Here is a 13,545-nt window from a genome sequence, read left to right as displayed (position 1 = left end):
TGGACAGTAAGATAAACTATCTTTCCAAAGCTATTAAAGTAACTTTAAAAGTTATGCTTTAGTCAGTAATAATGGTGCACTACTTCAATCCCAGCACTAGGGAGGTAGAAGAAGGTGGATCTCTGTGAGTTCAAGGTCAGCCTTGTTTACAATGGTGAGTTATAGGACAGCCAGAGCTCCACAGAGACTCCCTTTCAAAAAAAAAAAAGTTATGCATTAGCTTAATTGCCTCAGCACTGGAAATAAAACAAAACAAAATTATGCTTTCATAATAAAGAAATACAGTTTAATATATGTTTAAGAATTTGTAAATATTTTGGCTGGATATTACTGCACTTCCAAAATAGCCAGAGAGGTTAGGTAGCTAGTAAGGGAGCAAGTGGTGAAGAGGAGGAGGTCCTGTGGAAAAAGTAAAATGGCATACAGTGTTACTAAGAGATAAAGGGGAAGTTAGAATAAAAGGATTAAGAGGAGAGGGAGCTGGGAGAGCAGGATAAAGGAAAGAATGGAGGGAGGGACAACTAAGACTGAAGACCTTTTGAAAAGCCACATGGAAGCCTACCATTGTAGACATTTCTTAAAATATATAGATATATGGAGGAATTTAACAGGAGTCACTGCATAGCACTTTATGCTATCAAGTTAAACCTTCAGTGTCAGGAATGGGTTATATTTTGTTGGGTCATTAGCTAAAGGGATCCCACAGGATCTCCCTCTTCAAGTATCTCAGGCTATTGGTTACCCTCCACAACCAGATGGTAAGACCATACTGCTGAAGATACAATCTACTTATTTCATCACAAACGGAGAAATCAAGCTGGTGGCCTATCAGACGCTTCATACCTATTCACTAGTGCTCACAGTGCTACTGGAGGAGAAAAGAAATCATCAGTATCACCCATCCACTGAACTTGTGTTCTAGAACAATGCAAGATATATGGTGTAACAGTGGCATGAATGCTATGGGAGTAACCAACCACTTTCTGATTGGATCTAAGGCCCATCCCATGAGATAGAATCCACAACTGGTGCTACTAAAGTGGCCACAAACTTGAGATTATATAGGGCATGTATTTCAGGAACACAGAAATAAAATGACTACTAATGACCCATAGATAAGAGCATTGGTCAGCCCTCACTAGAGAAGCTTCTTCTTGCAGTAGATGGCAACTAACCAAGAGATTCATGACTGGACAATGTGCAGAGTGAGAGACTTTGGAGCACCCAGCCCTAAATGGCATATATTTATCAAACTCCTCCATTTAAGGCCCAGGGATTGAGGTGGAAGAGGAGGCAGAAAAATTTTAAGACCAAAGAGTGAGCATCTTCCAGATATAACAGGATTGACAGACATATGGACCCACAGAAATTGTGACAACATGCACAAGATCTACACATGTTTAAACCAGACAAAAATCCCAGCACTGAGAAAGGGAAGTAGACACAGAGTTTTACCCTCAACTATAAGCTATTTGCAATTGAAACCCTCTTGGAAAGGGAAAACCAGTTTTCTTCAATGTTACTGGGTATATCAACCACACTCCAGAGAGACCCCATGCCCACAGTAGTTGGCCAACATAAAACAGACTCCATGTTTGCTTGCTTGCTATGTATGTTTTTGTTTTGTTATTTTTTTTGGTTTGATTTTCATTTTTTTTTTTTGAGAGAGAAAGAACATGAAGCTGGTGGGTAGGGAGATGGGGAGGATCTCAGGCAAGTTGGGGAGGAAGGCATATGAACAAAATATACTGCATAAAATTTAAATAAAAATAAACTGGAAAAACACAAAATCATACAGTTAAATATTCAAACAATCAGTGGTGGGTTCTAAAAGGAGGGGATCAGTTTTCTTTGGGGTGTGGCTCCCTAGGCCAGGTCACTCCAAGAGAAGGGGCCATATCCAAGAGTGTGCGGGCAGCAGAAATTGGTCTTGATGAGCTTAAAATAAAGAGAGAGAACACACACACACATACATATTTGATATATATATATATATATATATATATATATATACATACATACATACACACTTGGGTGTGTGATGAAGGGGGCTGGATCAGGAAAGAGTTGAAGGAGGGTTGAATAGGATCAAAATCTATTGTAAAAAATTCTTAAGGAAGAAATGAGAAAAAAAGGAAAGGATTACACACAGAGCCGTTCACTCTTATGTTATGTGGTGGGTCACTCTGGTTGAGCTCTTTCCAGCACGCATTTATGCAGAAGAGCATGAAGCAAACTGCAATCACCAGAGACACTTTAGACACATGCAAGTTTTTGGAATCAAATTCTTCTATAAGAAAAGTGCAATGCGTTAGAAATCTAGACGTGTTAAAAATTATTCTCAGGTTATTTTGATTCAGGTTATTTTTGGAAACACTGGTCAGTTTCAGAATTGGTTGCCATGGAAGTCAAGATCTAGATCCAATTGTTATGTATGCTACATAAATGCAAAGTAGAAAAAAAAAACACAAAACAAACACAATAAAATCAATAAAAAGGGATCTAGGATATAAGGTTAGAAGGAGAATTTTCAGGTTCCAGCTCTACTACTTAGTATCTGTAGGATCTTGGGTTAATCACTTATCTTGCCCAATTTATATAAAACAAGAACACTGCTTATTCACAGGGCTATTGTGAGGATATAATTATATAACCTGGTCAGGAATTAATTTTAGCAAAGGAAGTTGGAATAAGCAAAAATACAAAGCAAAATAGTTTTTCCCCCATCCCCTGTTACCATCTACTATATATGTTTATCCCAGGATTGGTCCTATTGACAGATTTGAAAAATGTAAGCAATTTCTTCAAAGCATTCCCCAATTCTCTTGCCTACAAGTAATCTTTCCCTTTTCACAAGCAGTCTACCTGCATTTTGTTACAAAAGCTTATTTCTACATTGTTTCACACTTTATGTACGTGGCATATCTTTCTAATGGTCACAAACTACACACACACACACACACACACACACATATGTATTAAAGAATAAGTAGCTTGTCTAATTTATCTTCATAGTACTAAGCATTTAACATGGTGTCAGCAACAGATAGGAGATTTTGCTAACAGAAGGATATGAATGAAAAAACAAGGCAGGGATCATGTTTCCATACTGACCCCTCTTTTTGAACAACCATTAACTAAAAGAGGTCACTACAGCTCAATCAACACTAAAAGTCAGACAGCAGACACCAGACTGTGATTTATCAGTTAGTGATTAGGTCAACTAAAGGTTATTTGAAAGCTGGGATAGGAACGATCCTTTAAAGAGTAATACATTGGCACTGTCTTAGTCTGAAAATACTAATAACAGCTCTGGGGAAGAGACAGGTACCTACTGCCATACGGATTAAAAACCCAGGGACATGATGAGCAGGGTGGCTACTAAATAGTTAAGTACTTACAATAAGACAAGATTATTTTCTTTGATGTTCATAAATAAACATTTCTGACTAAATTCTTTTAAGTATTCTCTGAATATTTTATATGATACAGACATATTTACTGAGAAAGTTTTTCTCATTGAAACCACAATGTTTTCCTAATATTTATTGTTTCAGAGGAAAACATCTTTAAATAAAAACTAAAGTTAGTGACAATCACAACTATCTGATCAACTTCTATGGAAAATGATGTGCTTAGGTACACTGACCACAGATTGCAAGTATTTAGAAATAGATACTGAGATGACATAGGCACCAATTTTAAGTATGTGGTTCGACAGTCATTGTCAGACGTGAGGAGAAAACACACACACAGGGCCCACACACTTGAGCCGAGCAGAAGGGAGTTTCTCAGTGGAATGTGTAACCTAGGCCTAGAAGCATAGGCTTCCTTCCAATCCAGAGAAGGGACTTGATCAGGAGCTCAATTCGCTGGGAAAGGACCTCGGAGATTTGGGAGTGCATTACATTTGTGAAATTTTTGGTATGATATTTAGTGCCATATAAAAGATTCAGATAAACAAGAACTTGTATCTTCTAGTTTGATTAACAAATACATTTAGTTGTACCAGAGTCTAAAATTAGACCTTTTGAATTTTACATTAAAACTATGGCAAATATTCACTCAAGTTATTGATGCACTTTCTACCATTTTTATGTTTTAAGTTTCTCATAATCATGCCTATTTCTTTATCTATATTCTGATTTATAAACATATATATGTATATATAAGCAATTTAAAAATTATTATTTAAAAAATTGTCCATGGTGTTTAAAAATAATTTTGGAGCCAAGCATGGAATATTTTGTGGGAAATTTGTATCTTCATAGAGCATAAAATATACTCTGCCAGAACACTGCCTGAAGAGATTATCATGTATACATATTTAAGACTAGTGTGCACAGCCTAATCACCATTTCCTTACACCGCAGTTTATTTTCGCATTTTACAGTCCAGCAAATTGTCCCAATAATAAATGTGGATTTCACTTCATGTTTTGAAAATCCTATATTTCAATGGTTTGCTATTTTCATTTAAAAATGGTAGTGAAATTCCCCTAACAACCAATAGCACCGTCCTTGTCTGCACTCACTCATTCTCTCTGCCCACGTGGGCCTTACTTCGGAGCCCATTGAAAATGGTGTTTTCCAAGCATGTGCCACATGACTTGTTCATATAAATGGAGCAAATTAAACTGTCTCCACACATATCCTATCACATTTGTAGTCCTGATTTCTCTCTTTAGCACGTGGCCAAGACACCGTATTATCTGCCTGCAGAGGTTGACCTCAGGATATTAGATTCTGCCACACAGCTCTCTTGTACTAAACCGAGGGGAAACACTTAATCACCCCTGCCTTTTCAGGAAAAAATCAACTTTAAATTTGCCATGATGAAAAATCAATAAACCAGTAATTGCTTGGCTTATCATTGCATGGAAGAACAAATTGGGAAGCGAAGCTTAGCGTCCACACAGATTTCAGGGAGACACATGGAGTTTCAGGATCACTAGGCTAGAAAAGGAAAAGGTCTCAGAGTGATAATTAAATCTACTCATGCTGATTTTCTGCCAAATTTATTTCCCAAGAGTATATAAAAATGTTTCACCGCTTACTAGCCAGGCATAACTAATCAAATCAACATTACACCAACATATATACAAGAGACAAAAAATGCAAATGCAAGACTATAGATACCAGATTAATACTGATAAAAATGTTAATAAAATTACTTGACATTTTTCTTTTAAAATTGTTTTGCTCTATAAATATCCATTAATATTTTATAAACTAGCACAATAGTCTAATTACATTATAACCTTCCCGTTACTTTAAATGGTAAAAGTTTTGATTAAGCTATAAAATTTTATTTATTCAAAGATAAAACCCAAACTAGCACACATTAAATACTTTTATTCCCAGAACAATTGTTTGTAGCTTATTTCCCCTAGCTTCTTTCTTTCCCAATGTAAATAAAAGCTGTTATGTAGAAATCAGTCCATTATTCTACACATTTCAGCTCATTCAATGTAAGCTACCAGATCTGTTGTCTAAATTAGACTTCACACACAAAAACAGATCCATTGTCCAAAATAAAATGAGGACTATACATCATCCTTCCGACAAGGCAAAAACAGCACGAGAAACGTCACTGGAGATACTTGGCGTTTAAAAATCACTCCACTAATAGACCTGATCCCACGCAGCAGATCAGCATCGCTCTAATGGAAGCGCAACACAATTAGACCCAAACCCTTGCACTAAGAGGAGGAGGAGGAGCCTTGCCTTTTCTTTTGTTAAAAAATGATTTTATGTGTGTCCTTCAACTGGCTACTGGGAGTATGATAATTAAAACATTTAAAACAGCACAAGCCCCTCAGTCTCTAATCTGAAGCTCAGGTCAGCTGTCTGTAGATTCTAATTTGTCCGCCATTTGTATTCATGACAAGAAAATACTGAATATTTAACAGCAAACCAGCAGGAGGAGGTATTGTGGGCTTCGAGGTTAAATAATTTGATTTCTGTGCAGATTACATGTAACATCCAACAACTAATCTCACACCTGATTTGGCAATACAATTACAGTAACGATGCAGGTGCACCATCACTACAAAGTGCAGAAATGAGAACTTTTTCTCAAGGGCTGGGAAGCAATAGCTTTAAAGTATTGCACTGCTCACCACCTTCTAAGGCCACTTTTTCAATACAAAAGCAAAAATAACCTACAAAGCATGTCAATAGCCGCCGCCGCTTTGATGGCACTAGAAGCGCCTTCTATTTCAGCTCACTAAACACACACAAAACACAGGTCTGTCAAGGGGCCTGCATGATGTCTTCTGGTCCAGTCTCCTGCCTTCGGGCAGGAATACATTGAAACAGAAGCTTTGTTTTGATCCAAGATAAACTTCCATCTGTTGAAAAGTCCAAGGGCTCTTTTAATAGAATAGACTATTTCTTAAAAGTAAGAAGACAATGATAAGGCATAAAACCAGAGGAAATACCACAAGTTCCTTATAAGAGCATCGATTTGACTACCAATGTTCTAAAATATACCCAATCACACATACTTGTGCACGCACACACACGCGTAAAAAAAAGAGAGAGAGAGAGAGAGAGAGAGAGAGAGAGAGAGAGAGAGAGAGAGAGAGGAAGAAGAAGAAGAAGGAGGAGGAGGAGGAAGAGGAGAGTGAGTGAGGGAGGACAGGGAGATTAAAATTAATTAAATAAAAAACCCTTAGCATGGAACGCATGCCCAGGATACTTTAGGGAGTTGAAGAATGTACTTGAATTAAGATTTATATTATAAAGAGAGAAATCATTATCATACATAATCACATGTTTCTGTTTTTATCAAATACTAGCTTAAAGAAGCTGGAACTATTGAATAATATCTTTCAAAATGAACAACCTGATTTAGTGTGTGGTATTACTTCTCTTCAGATAATGAAACAGACACACAATAAAAACGATCTGGTCAAAAAGCCCATGGCTGAGGAGGGGATAGGTCTTAGAAGGTAACCTTCTACTGTGCTTTGCTAAAGAACACACGGGCAAGTTTAAACTTGTAGACCAGCACTGCTCTCAACCCTGGCCAGAGACAGTCGCTACTTTCTGCAAAGACTCATAATTGGGCAAAATGCTGAGCATAAGTGATTAGTGAGTGCCCAGCCTTAACTGGGACATGTAGATCACACCCCACCCTCAAGGCAGGGTGAACAGTGGGGAAGAGAGGACAGAAGAACAGAGAAGAGTGCCGTGGAATACGGCCTTCTGGACACTCATGAAGCCACCGCAGCTAGGGATGAGACCTACACAAAATCAATCAACAGTACAGTAAATGTCAGAAACTGGACTGACTCAGTGAACTACAGAACAAAACAATGATGACAACAATAACTCCTTAAAAAACAATTGTAAAATATCTTAAATTTAACCAAAAAAAAGTATGTCTGGAGTGTGTTTCATTTACTCTTAGACAATTTCATACAGGTATGTAATGTAAATTGCTCATATCCACTCCATCTCCCCTCCACACTTTCTCTGCACACATTCCCATTTCCCCCATGCCTTCTCCTTTTGTTTTTTTTTTTTAAGGAGTTATTGTTGTCGTCATTCTTTTGTTTTCCCCAGATCTGTTCACATGGCACAAAGCAGCACCTCATATTTAATGAACACTAGGTAAACACACACACATGTTTAAATTTTAAAAGTGATTTAGTGTGTATGTTGTATGTGTGGTCATGAGCGCACCACAGTGAGCATGTGGAGGTTAGGATAGTTCTGGGGAGCTGGATCTTTCTCTTCTTCTGCTTTCACACTAATTACAGAAGCCAAAGCCAGGTTGACAGGCTTGGGAAGCAAGTGCCTTTGACCACTGAGTCATCTTGCCCATCTATGAGGGTTATTATCATTTTTAAATGATAAAAATTACTAAAAGGTCAATGAAAAAATATGACATAATAAATACAGCATTATACTCTTGTGAGGCAACTCTAAGTAACAATAATAGCTTATAGTTCTATGTAGTTATGAAATACTTTCTAATTATGACATGTCATTTTATAACAATCTGGGCAAATTTTATTATCTTCCCTACTACAGAGCACAGTGAACTCACATAGAGCCAAGAAATGGCAAAGCAGATTCTATCTCGTTCTCTTTTCTTGGCTGGAAGACACTAGGACTGTTCCCATGAGTGCGTGCTTGACTCCCTAGGCTGCACCACCTTTCCTGAAATACACTGATGAGCATTCAAGAGGAATGTCTGCTTCCTAATGTTTAATTATACGGAAAATGGCTAATTGAATACAAAGGCTGTAGCTTTGAATTAGTATTGAAATTTGACTTTGTATGAGGAGAAATATTTAAATTGGTAAGGAAATATATGATGGTGATTACTGGAGGCCTACTAAAGGTCACACAGATATCAGTATAACTGTATTTCATGAATACACACAACTGATTGAAAAGAGCTATATATGATCAAAATTGGTTTCCAACTCCATAAAGAGCACAGCTAAATACGCGATACAAAAAGGTGCCAAGAATAATCACTAGTACTAAGCAGTTCTGAAGATGTATGTAAGCATGGTCAAAATTTGTAATATACTTAAAGTAAGTAAATTCCATTTATGAAAGCCAATACTGCCATGACTACATCCTCAAAAGCACTACAGCACTATTAAAAAGAGAAAACAAGAAAGATTTTTCTTTGTTAAAAAATAATTAGCACACACTGACTATAGCTAATGTTATGTCATATAACACAAACAAAATGACATGTACGAGAAAAGGCTAATAAGATTTCACAACCACATTGTTGCAGTCATGGCATCAAAGAGACTAAAAAAAGTCACTGCTGAGGGAAATACATGGTTTGATAAAGGACCAAGTGGTCTGGAGTGACTTTTGATTAAGTAATGACTAAGGAAAATACATCATACAGCAATGTGTTCAGGTTAAGTAGGTTTTCTTAAGAATATAACACTCTAGCATTACAGCTAATGTATTAAAGACAATTACTGATATTCCAAATATACTGCATTATAAAACACACAGGAATGCCACAACTGATAACACAGCAAACACAACTTCCCTTAGGAAATATTTTAAATCCTGTAGTGGAACTTCCTAATATGGTAAGTCAACGTAGGAAGTTCTCTTGAGGACTTAAATGTATGCTATAATAGCACATCACAACAGGTAGCCAACTCAGAATTGAGGCCACCGAGAGCACGCTTTCTAGTTGTTTAGCCTTATACTAACATGCCAACTGGACAAACATTGATTCCTAAAGGATGGCCAGGTACCCGTTACCACAGTTAGTCATTATTTATGTATTTAGACAGGATCTCCTATACTCAGACAGTTTCAATCTCACTATGTAGCCAAGGGTGGCCTTGTTCTTTACATCCTTCTCTTTTACCTCAACAAGTGCCTCAAAGACAGGCATGCGTGACCATGTTCAGCTTCTGGGCTTTCTTTTAGAGTTACCCTAATCTTCTTTTAAAGATATGGAAGAACTCCAAGCACTCACGCTTTTCTCTGGATTTAGGTGTTGGATCACAGTAGAGGGGAAGGGGGGAGACAGTTCTTCTTCTGAATATGGAAGACTAGGAACCATAAAGCGCTGGGATGGGCAAAGTCTCTAAGCAGGGAGTCTGAGAAATGAGATGCTAAGTATGGCTCTAACATAGGTCCTGAAATACTAGAGGCAGGTGGGACACTGAAAGTGTTCATACAGACTGGCCAGTCTAATGAGAGAAAAGCAGATACAGATGAGAGGAAAAGGATGCTGATACCCCGCTAAAACACATGCTTGTGTCTGGAGTACTTCATCTGGGAATTCCAGAACACTAAATGACAAAACAGAATATGGGAACAGGTCTAAGTAAGGACAAGAACACTGTAACACATGGATGCTTAGGAGGTGGAATGAAAGATTGAGAGAGGAAGACAAAGCATAGAGGAAGGAAGAATGAAGTCATAGTCTCCGTGTGTGTGATGGCTGTGTACACGTAGAAGAATGTGTGCCCATGCACATGGATGCAGAAGCCAGAGAGGGATGCTGGGCAACGTCCTCTATCACTTACCAACTAGACAGTTCTCTCTGAACCCGAAGCTTGCCTTTTAGTCTAGGCTGGCCATCAGGAACCCCTGGGATCCATTAGTCTCTGTCCCCCCAAAGCTGGAGTCTCAGGAGGCACAGCCACTCTCGGCTTTTACACGGCTGTGGAGATTTAGACTCCTACCCTCTTGCAGTTACAGAAAGAGCCCTTCTCCTGTCAGCCGTTCCTCATACCCTTAACTATGTTACTTTTTAAACACGAAGAGTAAGGCTTGTGATTCGTGCCTGTCTAAGGAGAATCTTCATCACTTACTAGCTTTATAGACAGTGATTAAGACTGTGTCCTGTGGCCAGTACCCCATACATTACAGGAATGATATAATATTACAAAACCCAGAGCTTCTGAGGATTCGCTGGAGTTAAAATACGTAAAATATTGAGAACATTGCTGGAACCGCCTCTCCCTTTAGTCTCGATTATTCATAATCTCACTTTGATTAGAGGATTATTAGAGCGGAAGGGAGGAAAGAGGAAATTAAGGCTAATTTACTTTATTTCTTATCGGTCAACTGTGACAAAAGACTTGAGTTCTAACTTAAATAAGCAAGACTTGCAGCTTGCCTTCAGCCTTTGTTAGGACTGTCTCATTATGTCCACATTTTCACTATCCACCACTTCCATGAATAATTTAGCATTAGTTGCCTGAGTTTTTTGGAAACAAAAATATTCAAAGTTAAAAAAAAGAAAAAAAAAGAGCCAAGCAGATAGAGCATTTTTTTTCTTTTAAAATATTTATTTATTATGGCTACAACATTCTGTTTTGCATATATGCCTGCTAGAAGAGGACACCAGACCTCATTACATATGGTTGTGAGCCACCATGTGGTTGCTGGGAATCGAATTCGGGTCCTTTGGAAGAGCACGCAATGCTCTTAACCGCTGAGCCATCTCTCCAGCCCCCCAGATAGAGCATTTTTGAATGAACATTAGGGGAAAAAGAATTCAAAAGCCACTATCCTTATACCAAATAAATTCATTAGTGATAAATAAAGTGCAATGAAGACCATTATGTTTGTAAATAATTAAAACATAATTAATACCCTAAATGAATATTAAATTAAGTATAAAAATACATTTGGAAAACCCAAGCTGTTGTATCAACACATACTAGAAGTTAAATTCGTTTTCAATTATCTTCTTTAAAAGTATGCTAAGAAAGCTAGGCGTGTTGTCGTATGTGTAGAATGACATGGTGTGCCATTATATGAATGATGTGGGGAGACTGAGGGCGGCCTGAGCTACATTAGTAACTTCCAGGCCAGTCTCAGCCACATGTCAAGACTATTTAGAAAACTGAGCACGTATAACCAGAACATTTCTGAACATACACAAGAAAAGAAGAGCCAAAGTGAGATATTCTGCAAGTCAAAATAAAAAAAAAGAATCGAATTGAAAAATTTAATATTCATTTCCTGACATACAACCTGACTAGAAAAAAGTACTTAACTTTAAGGAGGCAAAATGTAAAACTAAACTTTGAATTACCTGTTTCCTTTGACTAAAAGAGTTATCTATTAGATAACTCTAATAGAATGAAAAGAGTTTGTGAATGGCTTATGAATAAAGGCCCCTTAACATGTGCTGGGGATATCAGCAAGTGGAGAACCAACTGAGCTCTGTGGAAGGACCATGCAAGTACTCAAATTTGAGGAGCGTAAGGCACAAAAGTTACCTTGGACAAATGTTGGTATACAGCCTGACTTCTATCTCAGACACAATACTCCCGAACATAATATGCTATTGATTTAAGAACACTCAAAGGAAAGGAATGCATAACAGGCGAAGTGAAATTGCAAGGTACAGCTTTTGCTATGCTAATACAATAGCTTTGTAGAGATAACAGAGTGGATCAGGGAAGCCAGATAGACAATATTTATCTACATTTGAACAATGCTTTCAACCTTGTGCTGCATATCAGCACGCTGAGAAATTGAGATATGAATTGTGTAGATGATGTGACAGAGTGAATTACTAGTGGCTTCTAGATTTGAAATAAAGGATTATTATCTTTTCAGATACAGAAGTTCATACCAGTGTATCTCAAGTTTTAATTTGCAGCTAGACTAATTATGTGAAATAAAATAAATGTAGCTTACACATTAATCATCTTCAGGGAAAGGTTAATTTAATAGAATTCAATATAATCCACAAGAAAAAAAAATTTAGGAGCAAACAATAACAAAGAATCTAAAAGTGACTGATTCACCTATACAAAACAAGTACAGGGGAACTCATAAATATAAGACGTGCCTTTCATATTTTAGAATCAGTGTCAAATAGGTTAATTAGTTGAATTTTTCTTTATAATATATTATTTTCCAGTTTTTTTATGCACAGAAAATTCAGTGAACTTAAGTACAGATAGAGCCATATAGCAAATACTGATAGTATTTCCTAGTATTGAACTTGTAATAGGTAATGTTGGAGAAAGAACATAGGAGAGTTGGCAAGCACTTTTAATGCGATTAAAAACCCAATGTAAACCCAAAATAAACCATTTAAGTCTGGACTTAAAAAACAAAAGGCAATTGTCCATTACATAATCATTTGTTTATACAATAATTCAAGGTTTCTATTATCTGAGGCATTGTGATGCTAGGTCATCTACAGTCCTGTAGTGTATGCTTTAGTTAGCACAACAGAGCTGGGAAAAAGCAATTAACACAGGTACTGTTATAAGGCTAGGGTTTTTCAACAATTCTCAGATACAGAAGTTGAAAAGGTACTATGTATTATATATATATAAAGACAGTTTAACCTAGTTAATCTAAGTTCAAGAACATTGTAAAATTACAATATAGTACTCTACTACCTGTAGATATTAAAGTATCTTGAAGTATCTTTTTGAAGGACATTTAGAACAAATTTATGATAACGATATTGTTAGAAATATCACCATATTGGTTATTATTTGGAAATGCAGGATTTGAAAGTATTAAAAACTTTATTTTATGGGGATAGGAAACATTCATTATATTTTTCATATTACATTCAATAATAACGTTAAAAACTGCAAATACTAGCATTTCGTATTTTTTAAAATTTGATTAAGACTCCAAGATCTAAATGACTGTGATTAGGCTAAAGCTACTATAAAAATGGTGGACTGTAACATGTACTCACTACTTGGCGACAGACAGAACCACATATTTTATAAGGTCAGTGTTATCAATTGGTTATACTAATCTGAGTCACATGGTACTTCCAAACCCTTAGACTGCTTTCTGCCCAGTGTTGCATCTACAGGTTCTCCAGGCATACCACACACCTCAGCGAAACCAGAGAATGTGCTGAACTGCAAATGCTATGATGTATGCTTTATAGGGCCCAAGGACATGCATTTGCTAATGGTTTCTGCCACCAGGGTTCATTTGCTCAGTATGTTATAATGTTAGTTGATTAGCAGACAATCAGGATTTCTTCAGGTCAAATCAGGCAAGAATAATATACATAATACTTGTATATGTGGATTTATTT

At 36.9% G+C, this 13,545-nt stretch overlaps 1 protein-coding gene across 2 annotated transcripts in view; it reads right to left on the bottom strand.

Moving 5' to 3' along the window:
• The window catches only part of Rsrc1 (arginine and serine rich coiled-coil 1), a 265,192-nt gene that overhangs the window by 35,404 nt on the left and 216,243 nt on the right, over positions 1-13,545 (bottom strand). The window lies entirely within an intron of this gene.

Source organism: Alexandromys fortis, unplaced genomic scaffold, assembly GCF_014885135.2.
Source record: "Alexandromys fortis isolate MF-2015 unplaced genomic scaffold, M_Fortis_MF-2015_v1.1 scaffold_53, whole genome shotgun sequence".
Taxonomy (NCBI): domain Eukaryota; kingdom Metazoa; phylum Chordata; class Mammalia; order Rodentia; family Cricetidae; genus Alexandromys; species Alexandromys fortis.
The sequence above is the reverse complement of the archived record's forward strand: the minus strand, read 5'-3'. Positions and strand labels throughout refer to the sequence as shown.